The sequence below is a fragment of the Pipra filicauda genome, unplaced genomic scaffold (genome assembly GCF_003945595.2).
Source record: "Pipra filicauda isolate LSUMZ 115617 unplaced genomic scaffold, ASM394559v2 scaffold61_size3293851_pilon, whole genome shotgun sequence".
Lineage (NCBI taxonomy): Eukaryota > Metazoa > Chordata > Aves > Passeriformes > Pipridae > Pipra > Pipra filicauda.
In genome coordinates, this window is record NW_024104776.1 from 2,746,456 (window position 1) to 2,756,667 (window position 10,212).

General features: G+C 40.6%; 1 long non-coding RNA gene across 1 annotated transcript; it reads right to left on the reverse strand.

Moving 5' to 3' along the window:
• Positions 1-3,739: 3,739 nt before the first annotated feature.
• Positions 3,740-9,474, reverse strand: LOC113988978. The gene is made up of 3 exons (XR_003541083.2): positions 9,420-9,474; positions 4,717-4,834; positions 3,740-3,888 (listed from the first exon to the last, which is right to left on the reverse strand). It is a non-coding gene; the product is annotated as an uncharacterized LOC113988978 (long non-coding RNA).
• Between the last annotated feature and the right edge of the window lie 738 nt (positions 9,475-10,212).

The following is a 10,212-nucleotide window of genomic DNA, read 5'->3' on the forward strand; positions in this document are numbered from 1 at the left end:
GATAGTATTTTTACTATGAGAAAGATTCTTTCGTGTTCTGATTATTATCTGATCTTTCATAAATATAGGTAGACTCAGCCTGCAGTATAGGATGGGTTTCTTCATACAGATATATGCAATAAATGCAATGCCTCTGTAAAGCATGTACTGACTTTACTCATATCTTTTTAAAGAAATTGAATTAATGCAGATATATTTAAATGTCTGGTATTAATATCAGGTCTGACTTGAAATTCTGTCTGAAAGCTAATGAATATCTTTGCATGTTAATCTCTGGGACTCTAGATTTTCGGATTAAAACGTGTGTAACTGACTGAGATATTAGTCTAAAACTATGGGTCTCTGCTGCAGCTGTTTCCAGATAATTTCCATTCAATCTCTGAGTCTTCTGTCTCTCTGCAGCGTTGAATTACAGTTGGCTCTGCAAATCTACTTTCTGAAATAGCGCACGTCCCTTTCAAATGAAATAGCTTAGTCTGCTCATATTTGGTCTCAAGTGTATCTCTGACAAGAAGATTTTCATTTTTTTGTTTCAATGTAGTGGTGCCAGTGGTCAGGGAGGGAGAGGAGGAAAATCGAAGGTAATTATTTGTTTGGCTGCAGTGGTACGGAGTGGAGGATAAAGTAAAGCTATTAATCTCACCAAGAGATACTAGAGTCAAAGGCCGGTACATCGGTAGTTCTCTGTGATTAGGGAGTATTCCTGATACATCTTGCACATGTCTAATAATGCCTAACACCCCACTCCTGTAGGGTAGACACAGTCTACTTTTAGGAACTGCTAAACCTAACTGATTAAGATAATTAAATTAAATCAGAAGCACTTGTATCCAACCTGGGCTTGGCATTTATTGCTATTCTAGCAGAACTTATTAACATACTATGTCCAAAAACACTTTGACTTTTGAAAATCATGATATTTAAATATAATTATTATATATGTATTTTATATATATATATATCCGTATCATCATGGCTAGACTTCGCGAACAAATATCATATATACTCTTCCTAATGGGCCCTCCCTATAAAGAGAGCTTATGATCCCAGTTTTTACTTTCTCAGTCAGTAGAGCCAGTAGAGTCAATAGAAATCATTGAAGTAACACTACTGAAAATCAGAAGTATGGAACAAATACAGTTAGTCAGCTTATTTTTTTGTCAAACACCGTGCTTCTTTTTTCCTCCAAGTCTGTGTCAGCCTTTGCAGAACCAGAACTGAGTCTGCCACATCAACAGGACACTTCCTCATTCCCACCCACAGAATCACTTCATATACTAGTTCCCTATGCAACATTCAGGTTTCTGTCAATGAGAGTTCTGCGCTTGGACAATGAGAGCAGAATAATCAAGAGGCTTTCAATGCAGATCAGAGTGAAAAATACAACTACCTACAGAGTTAATTAAAATTTTGCACCTGCAATCTCAGGGGTATTTTTACAGAAAAAAAAATGCCAAGTAATGCCAAGAAGTTTCAAACCTGGGTGACTTGCTTAGATTTAAGATTATACTCCACATTTTATTTGTTATACAGCTTTAGCCCTGGAGCAGTTCACTGACCTGTAGGAAGTCAAATTAATATCCTATTTGTGCTAGTCTCTCCATATCTCATAAACTGAAACAAAGTGAGGAGCGTGTCCAGAAGGTGATTCAGGTTTCAGAACTTTTTAGATCTCCATTGGTGTACAGTAATCCTTAATATGGTAAATTCAACCTGTGAATGTGTTTGAATATAACGCTGAGGAACCACTGTGAATCACAGTTATTTCTCAGTGTGGGAGGAAATTTACTGTCCCATGTAAACTGAAGGGACTGTATGGGAGATTTATAGTATAGTTTGACTGTTTTGATTGTATTTCTCCCAATGAAGAGAAGGTTAAAATATCTTGGAAAGCATAATGTTAATTACTGAATTATTTAAAATTAATATGTAATGACACTGTGTCATCATGGCTAGGCTTTGTGAACGAAGATTTGGGAAAGGCTCTATCCACATTTGTTACAAACGTGCTGGTGGCTAAAAAGGCCAATACGAGATAGGCACGTCCAATTGCAAAAGGCACAGCAGAAAGACTCCTTAGGTGGTATATTCTTTCCGCGTTGTCTTTTCTCCTCGAGAGTGATCCTGCGTGCTTTCTCAAAGGAAGCAGCAGCGTTATAGATGGTGTGTCTCCAGGCCTCTCGATTGGAGGCCAGAGTAGACCAGTTATGTTGATCAATATGGCCAAGGCTGAGATGTTGTTTCAGGGAGTCCTTGTATCTTCTCTTTGGGGCTCCTCTCTTGTGGCAGCCAGTGGCAAGTTCACCATAAAGCAAGATCTTAGGGAGGCGGTGGTCCTTCATCCTTGAGACGTGCCCTGCCCAATGCAACTGTGTTCTCAGCAACATGGCCTCAATACTTGTGACTGCTGCTTGTTCTAGAACAGATGTATTGGTCACATAATCTGACCAGTGGATGTTTAGGATTGTATGGAGACAGTGTTGATGGAAGCGTTCTAGGAGATGCAGGTGATGACCCATGGTTCGGAACCATATAAGAGAGTAGACAGCACTATGGCTTTGTAAACACTGATCTTGGTACTTTTCTTCAAGTGTTTATTACGCCAAACTCTTTTATGAAGCTTTCTGAAAACACCATATGCCTTTGCTAACCTGTTGTCTATCCCTCCATCAATCTTACCATCCGAGGAGATGAGGCTACCTAGGTAATTAAACTGCTGGACTGATTTAAGCTCTGACTGGCCAATGGTGATATGGGGATGATGGAAGACTTCCTGAGGTGCAGGTCGATAGAGAATTTCTGTCTTCTTTAAGCTGACTTCCAGCCCAAAGAGCTCAGCAGCATCTGCAAAGCAGGATGTTAAACACTGCAGAGCTGCTTCTGTGTGGGCAACAAGGGCGGCGTCATCAGCATAAAGCAGCTCCCGGACAAGATGGTTTAAGGTCTTGGTGTGGGCCTTCAGACGCCTTAGGTTGAATAGGCTTCTATCAGTACAATATCGAATGTAGGTACCGTCCTGATCATCAAGGTCTGCAGTGGCCCTTTGGAGCATCATGCTGAAAAAGATTGTGAGTAGGGTTGGTAAAGAACGCAGCCTTGTTTCACACCATTGGTAATTAGAAAGGGCTCAGAAAGTGCGTCGCTATATCTGACTTGGCTGCGCTGATCCTCATGAAGTGAGATGATCATTTTAAGGAACTTGGGGGGACATCCTAAACGTTCTAAAATCTGCCATAGACCTTTTCTCCTCACAGGTATGTAATGACACTATGTAAAACAGCGTGGATTGATCTCTTTATGGTGAGATATTAACACCTAGCATAAAATTCAACATTTCAAAAGTAACAAATGAAAATTAAAGATTAAATGATACTTTATGGAATCAGATATATTTTCCTTAAAAATATTCTTAAAAATATTCTCTTCTTTTCCACTTTTAAATTTGGAAATTTATCAAAAACATAATTTCGAGCAAATCAATATTTATAGTGGTAAATATGTTAATTATGCTATTTCTAATTATCTCTGTTTGTTTTCACCTCATTAGCTGCCAGCAGACTATTTTGCTGCTCAAGGCGAAAGAGAACCTTGACCAAATTAAATGAAGGCTAGAGCAATTCCATAATTGAGTGTTTGTGTTCACATATAAATCTATTTGCTCTGGCTTGATTTGCTTGCTTTCCTTTAAAGTACCTCAGATAAACAAAAATTTCTTCCTTTTTAATTAATGGCTGTCAAAATTGAGCTTTATTTATATTCTAAAATAAATCCTGGGCATTAGTTTCAGGCTGCATAAATACATTTTCATTTACTGAGCTGAATGCAAAATTGATGTAATTCCAGTCCTGTGGACTTTACTGCATGTAGTCTGAGCTTCCTAGATCCATCCTGCAAACAGAATGTCGTCATATGGATTACTATGAATCCATTATAAGCATTCCAATTAATATCTAGTGGCATTTCAGACTTCTTTCTAGACTTTGTTTTAGTCATCTGACCAAGAAGACTAATGGTTTAAATTCTATTCTTAAACGCATTTCTAATTTAGAAAATCCATTTACAATTAAGAGATGGATTTGGGATAAAATGAGATCTACTCCAAGGCATGCTGACTTATATCTAGCAGATATTGAAAGAGACAGGAGAATGTTCTTGAATTGTATAAAGGAAGTTGAGAAACAGCTGCTGTGCTATAAGAGTAGACTGGACAGTAAAACTGCCGTAAATACAGCAAAGAAAAAATCAGTAGGAATAGAGAGATAACTAACAGGTTATTCAATTAGGCTAATAGAAGTAATATTTCAGCATAGCTTTGAATCCATGAAAAATACAAGGATTAAACAATTTATTCCATAATTCTGCATGAACTGACTGCATGAAAAACTGTCTTCCACTTTTTGTAAATTGCTGAATCGGGAGTAATAGTATCAGACTGAAGTATAACAAATATCCAGAGAGTAGGACAGATATAGCCTTATTAGGAAAAAAAACTAGGCAGGGGAATAATTAAAATTATGAATTAATACAGGCTGAAATAAAATGTAATATGGCTTATTGCAAAATAATTTTACTTTACTAATGTGCTATACTTCTTTGAGAATATAATTGATTGTTCTTAGATAAGCAAGAAAAGGTGTTCCACTGAGACAGGAAAATACTCATGATCTATAATAGTCACAGATAAAATTTAAATTGCAATATTGTGTGTATTCTCACCTGTTTCTTTCCAAGATGGTAAAGAAAAAAAAAGGTCAGAAAGTGCTATTAGGATGCTCAGTGGTATTAGGATGCTCCATCAATAAAAAGGCAACAGATGAGAAAAGTTTGGCTTGCTCTGTATGATGGAATAAAGTAGAAAACAACTGTGATTGCTCTTTATAAATGCATATGAAAGCTAAATTGCAGGAGGAAGAAGAGATATTTAAACTAATGGATAATGTCATTGTAAGTACATATGTACCATCTTGCAGTTATTTAAGACAGAGATTAAGAGATACATGACTAGCCTGGTATAGTGGCATAGGGGTTGGAAGTAGATGATCTTTAAGGTCACTTCCAACCCAAACCATTCTATGGTGCTATGATTCTATGGCAAAAGTAAAAATGCCTTAAACGCCTCACCAAAAAAAATAGGAGGGTGAGATTTGTACTACCTTTGATCTGGGTAAGAGCCCAGATTTTCAGCTTTATGCTGAAAATTTGTTTTAATTGAAAACTTCTTCTTTTAAGTCTATAGTTTGTTTCCAGACCAAATTCTATGGCTTTTAAGTGCTTATTTGAATAAACTACCCCAGAGTACAATACTATCCAACCATTTTATGATAACCCTTTTACTATCAGTGTTTGAAATTCTGATCCTTCTTTTTTTCTTATTTTTATGTTTTTAATGATAATTGGAAGTAAAAAAATCCATGCAAAAACCTAAGTATAAAATTTGAAATTTTTTTTCATCACTACGCTGTATATAATTGATGTTCTGTAAACTACAAGACTTTTCTTTCTTGCTAATACTTAGGTTTTTTATCATAGGCTTCAACAAGGGGAAGTGCCAGATTCTGCACCTGGAATGGGGTAACCCTGAATGTACGTACAGACTGGGGAATGAGATTCTGGAAAGCAGTGTCATGGAAAGGGACTAGGGGGTCCTGGTCGATGGCAAGTTGAATATGAGTCAGCAGTGCCCTGGCAGCCAGGACGACCAACCGTGTCCTGGGGGGCATCAGGCAAAGCATCACCAGCCGGTTAAGAGAGGGGATTGTCCTGCTCTGCTCTGCACTGGGGTGGCCTCACCTTGAATATTGTGTGCAGTTTTGGGCACCACAATATAAGAAAGTTATTAAGGTATTAGAGAGTGTCCAAAGAAGGGCAATGAAGATGGTGAAAGGCCTGGAGCAGAAGCCATATGAGGAGAGGCTGAGGTCACTTGGTCTTTTCAGCCTGGAAGAGAGGAGACTTGAGTGACCTCATTGCAGTCTACAACTTCCTTCAGAGGGAAAGAGGAGAGGCAGGCACTGATCTCTTCTCTCTGGTGACCAATGACAGGATCCGAGGGAATGGCCTGAAGTTGTGTCAGGTAGGTTTAGGTTGGATATTAGAAAAAGGTTCTTCACCCAGCCTGGAACAGGCTGCCCAGAGAAGTGGTCACAGCACCAAGCCTGACAGAGTTCAGGAAGCGTCTGGATGATACTCTCAGACACATGGTGTGATTCTTGGTGATGGTCTTGTGCAGGACTGGGAGTTGGAATCAATGATCCTTGTGCATCCCTTCCATATTCTGTGATTCTGTGATTCTTTTCTGTTGAACCTTGCTCTGATGCCCTTGTGACCCATTATGTTATCTTCCTTAAGAGATTGATACCTATCAAGTGCTGTGTGATTATAAAGAACAACCATGCAATTTGATTCTGAGTGAATTTTTTAAATTTTATTTATTTAACCTTAAACAAAATTAAGTGGATTAAAAGGAGAGATGCTTCCACTGATACGAATGAACCTCAGTAGAGCTATTTCAATTTTCACGGCTTACAACATGGACCAATATGAACATATTATTTGTTCTAAGATAGTGTTGTTCTTTCAGGCTACTGTACAAAAAGACAAATCTACTGTTCTTTAAGCCATCTTCCAAGAATTTAGAAATTAAAAGCAACATAGGAAAGAGAGATATCTTTCATAGTCACACATACACCACCTTGTGTATTCTTTTGAAAAATGAAGGAGACGATAAAACTTCAGTCACAGAATCACAAAATGTTTGAGGTTTGAACAGACTTCTGGAAATCACCTTGTCCAATCTCCCTGCTCAAGCAGGGAGGCCTAGACATGATTGCCCAGGACCATGTCCAGGTAGCTTGTGAATATCTTCAAGGATGGAAAGTACACAACCACTCTGGGCAACCTGTGCCAGTGTTCAGTCACCTTCACATTAAAAAACTTTTTCTGGATGTTCAGAGGAAACCTCTTGTGTGTCAGTGTCTGCCTACTGTCCTCTCACTGGGCACCAATGAAAAGAGCTGGTTCTGTCTTCTGTATTTCCTCCATTCAGGAATTTGCCAACACTGGTTAGATCCCCCCTGAACCTGCTCTTCTCCACGCAGAACAGTTCCAGCTCTAGGAGCCTTTCCTCCAGTGAAAGAGGTGCTCCCATCCCTTCATCATCCTAGTGCCACTTTGTTGGACTCTCTTCAGTATGTTCGTGTCTCTCGTGTTCTGGGGAGCCCAGAACCCGACACACCACTCCAGATGAGATCTCACCAATGCTGAATAGAGGGGAAGAGTCATCTCTCTTGAGCCGCTGACAGTGCTTTGTCTAATAAAGGCCAGGATTATATTAGATTTTTTTTGCCTCAAGGGCTCATTGCTGGCTCATATGCAGCTTGGTGTCCAGCCAGGTCCTTTTCTGCAAGGTTGCTTTCCATCTTGGTGCATCCCAGCATGTAGTGGTGCCTGGTGCTCTTCCTCCCCAGTTGCAGGACTTTGTGCTTCCTCTTGTGAAATTAGACAAGGTTCCTGTCATATAATTTCTTCAGCAGGTCAAGGACTCTCTGGATGGCAGCAAGATCCTCTGCTATATCAACCACTTCTCTCAGTTTTGTGCCATCTGCAGATTTTTTGAGGTGCCCTCTGCTCAGTCATTCTAATCATTAATGAAGGTGTGGACCCAGTATTGACTGCTGGGGTACACTGCTAGCTACTGACTCCCAGCTAGACTTCATATCTCTGATCACCACCCTCTAAACTTGATCATTCAGACTGTTTTCAATCCACCTTGGATTGAAAGCTGGATGCTTTCTCATCCAGCCCATGGTTCATCAGCTTCTTTTATGAAGATCTTATGGAAACTCAGGGGAAACTTTAGTCAAATGGAAGTTTGTTGGCTGAGCTTGATTAAACAAGGTTATGATTTGGTACATTTGCAGATTGTGTGAATGAACATGACTTAGAAAATTTCCATTTCTCTATATTTGAAGCATGTTTTTTAATTTAATAATATTTTTAAAATATCTCAGCTAGTTTGAGCTATCGTTGCATAAAACATGGAAATATATTCACCTGGGACCATACAGCACATGTTGAACCTTGCCTTAGTCACAAAGATACAGTTAAGGAAGTTGGGAATTAATACCCTAGGCATGTTAATGTGCCTTTTTGACAACTGATATTAACTCTAACGAGGTATTTAAATTACAGATATTTTGCTGACTGAATATTCAAAAGGTTCTTGACAGCCAATCACCAGTCTCCCAGATGTGTTTTTGTGTTGTAAGTGTATCCTTGACTTTGGATTTTAGTTTAGATAGTTTATTCTATCTTTAGAGCCTTGGTGTCATAGATCACAGAATCGCAGAACTGTTAGAGTTGGTTGGGACCTCTGAGATCATCGCTTGCCAGGTGTCAAAGGCAAGGTCACCTAGAGCAGGTTACACAGGAACTCGTCTGCGTGGGTTTTGAATGGCTCCAGAGAGGGAGACTTCACAACCTCCCTGGGCAGATTGTTTCCCTCTGCCACCCTCAGTATGATGAAGTTCTTCCTCATGTTGAGGTGCAACCCCTTGTGTTTTAGTTTATGGCCACTACTCTTTGTCCTGTCAGTGGGCATGACTGAAAGAGGCTGGCACCATTCTCTTAACACCCACCTTTGAAATATTTATATGTATTGATAAGATCCTCTCTCAGTCTTCTCCTCTCTGGACTAAACAGGCCCAGCTCCCGCAGTCTCTTTTCATAAGAGACATGCTCCAGATCCCTAATCATCTTTGTGGCCCTCTGCAGGACCCTCTCCAGTAACTCCTCATCTTTTTTGTACTGAGGAGCCCAGAACTGGACTCCAGATGTGGCCTTTCTAGAGCTGAGTAGAAGGGAAATATCACCTCCCTTGACCTGCTGGCCACAGTATTCCCAGTGCACCTCAGGATACCATTGGCACTCCTGCTGGCAAGGGCACACTGGCAGCTCATGGTCAACTTGTCACCTGCCAAGAGACCCAGGTCTTTCTCTGCAGAGGTGCTCTCTAGTAGGTCAGACCTCAACCTCTACTGGTACCTGGGGTTATTCCTCCCAGGTGCAGTACCCTACACTTGTCCTTGTTGAACCTCATTAGGTTTCTTTAGGTTTCTCTCTGTCCAGCTTTCCAGTCCATGAAGGTCCCACTGAATGACAGCACAGCCTTCAGGTGTAGCAGCCACTACCCTCAGTTTCATATCATCATCAAACTTGCTGAGGGTACATCCTATCCCTTCATCCAGGTCTTTGATAAACAAGTTGAATAAAACCAGACTCAGTATTGATCCCTGGAGAATGCCACTGACTACAGGCCTTCAACTGGATTCTACTCCTCTGATCCCTCTGAGCTCTGCCATTCAGCCAGTTCTTGATCTACCTCACTGTCCATTCATCTAAACCACATTTCCTGAACTTACCTATGAGGATGTTATGGAAGACAGTGCCAAAAACCTCACTGAAGTCAAGGTAGACAACATCCACTGCTCTCCGCACATCGACCCATCCTGCCATGACATCATAGAAGGCTATAAGTTTGGTGAAGCCTGATTTCCCCTTGGTGAATCCATGCTGACCACTCCCGATGACCTTGTTTTCTTCTACATGCTCAGCGATGACCTCCAGAATGATTTGTTCCGTCACCTTTCCAGGGATGGAGGTGAGGCTGACTGGAGAGTACTACTCCAGGTCCTCCCTCTCACCCTGTGTGAAGATGGGAGTAACACTGGCCTTCCTCCAGTCATTGGGGATCTCTCCTGTTATCCATGATTTTTCAAAAAGGATGGAAAGTAGCTTAACAGCAACACCTGCCAACTCCCTCAGCACCTGTGGGTGCAACTCATTAGGGCTCGTGGATGTTAAGTCTGCCGAGCCAGTCTAACCAAATCCTCAATGACCAAGGGGATGTCTTTCCTTCTCCAGCCTTCCTCTCTTACCTCCAAAGTCTAGAATTCCTGAGAGCCGAACTCAGAAGTAAAGACTGAGGCAAAGAAGGCATTCAGTAATTCTACCTTTTCTATGTTTTCTGTTACCACAATATCCATCTGATTCAGCGGTAGCCCACATTTTCTCTAATCTTACTTTTGTTTCTAGTATATTTATAGAAGCCCTTCTTGTCCTTGCCAGACTCAATTCCAAGTGGGTCTTAGCCTTCCTCTTCACATCCCTGCATCCTCTGACGATGTTCCTGTAACCCTCCCACGTGGCCTGTCC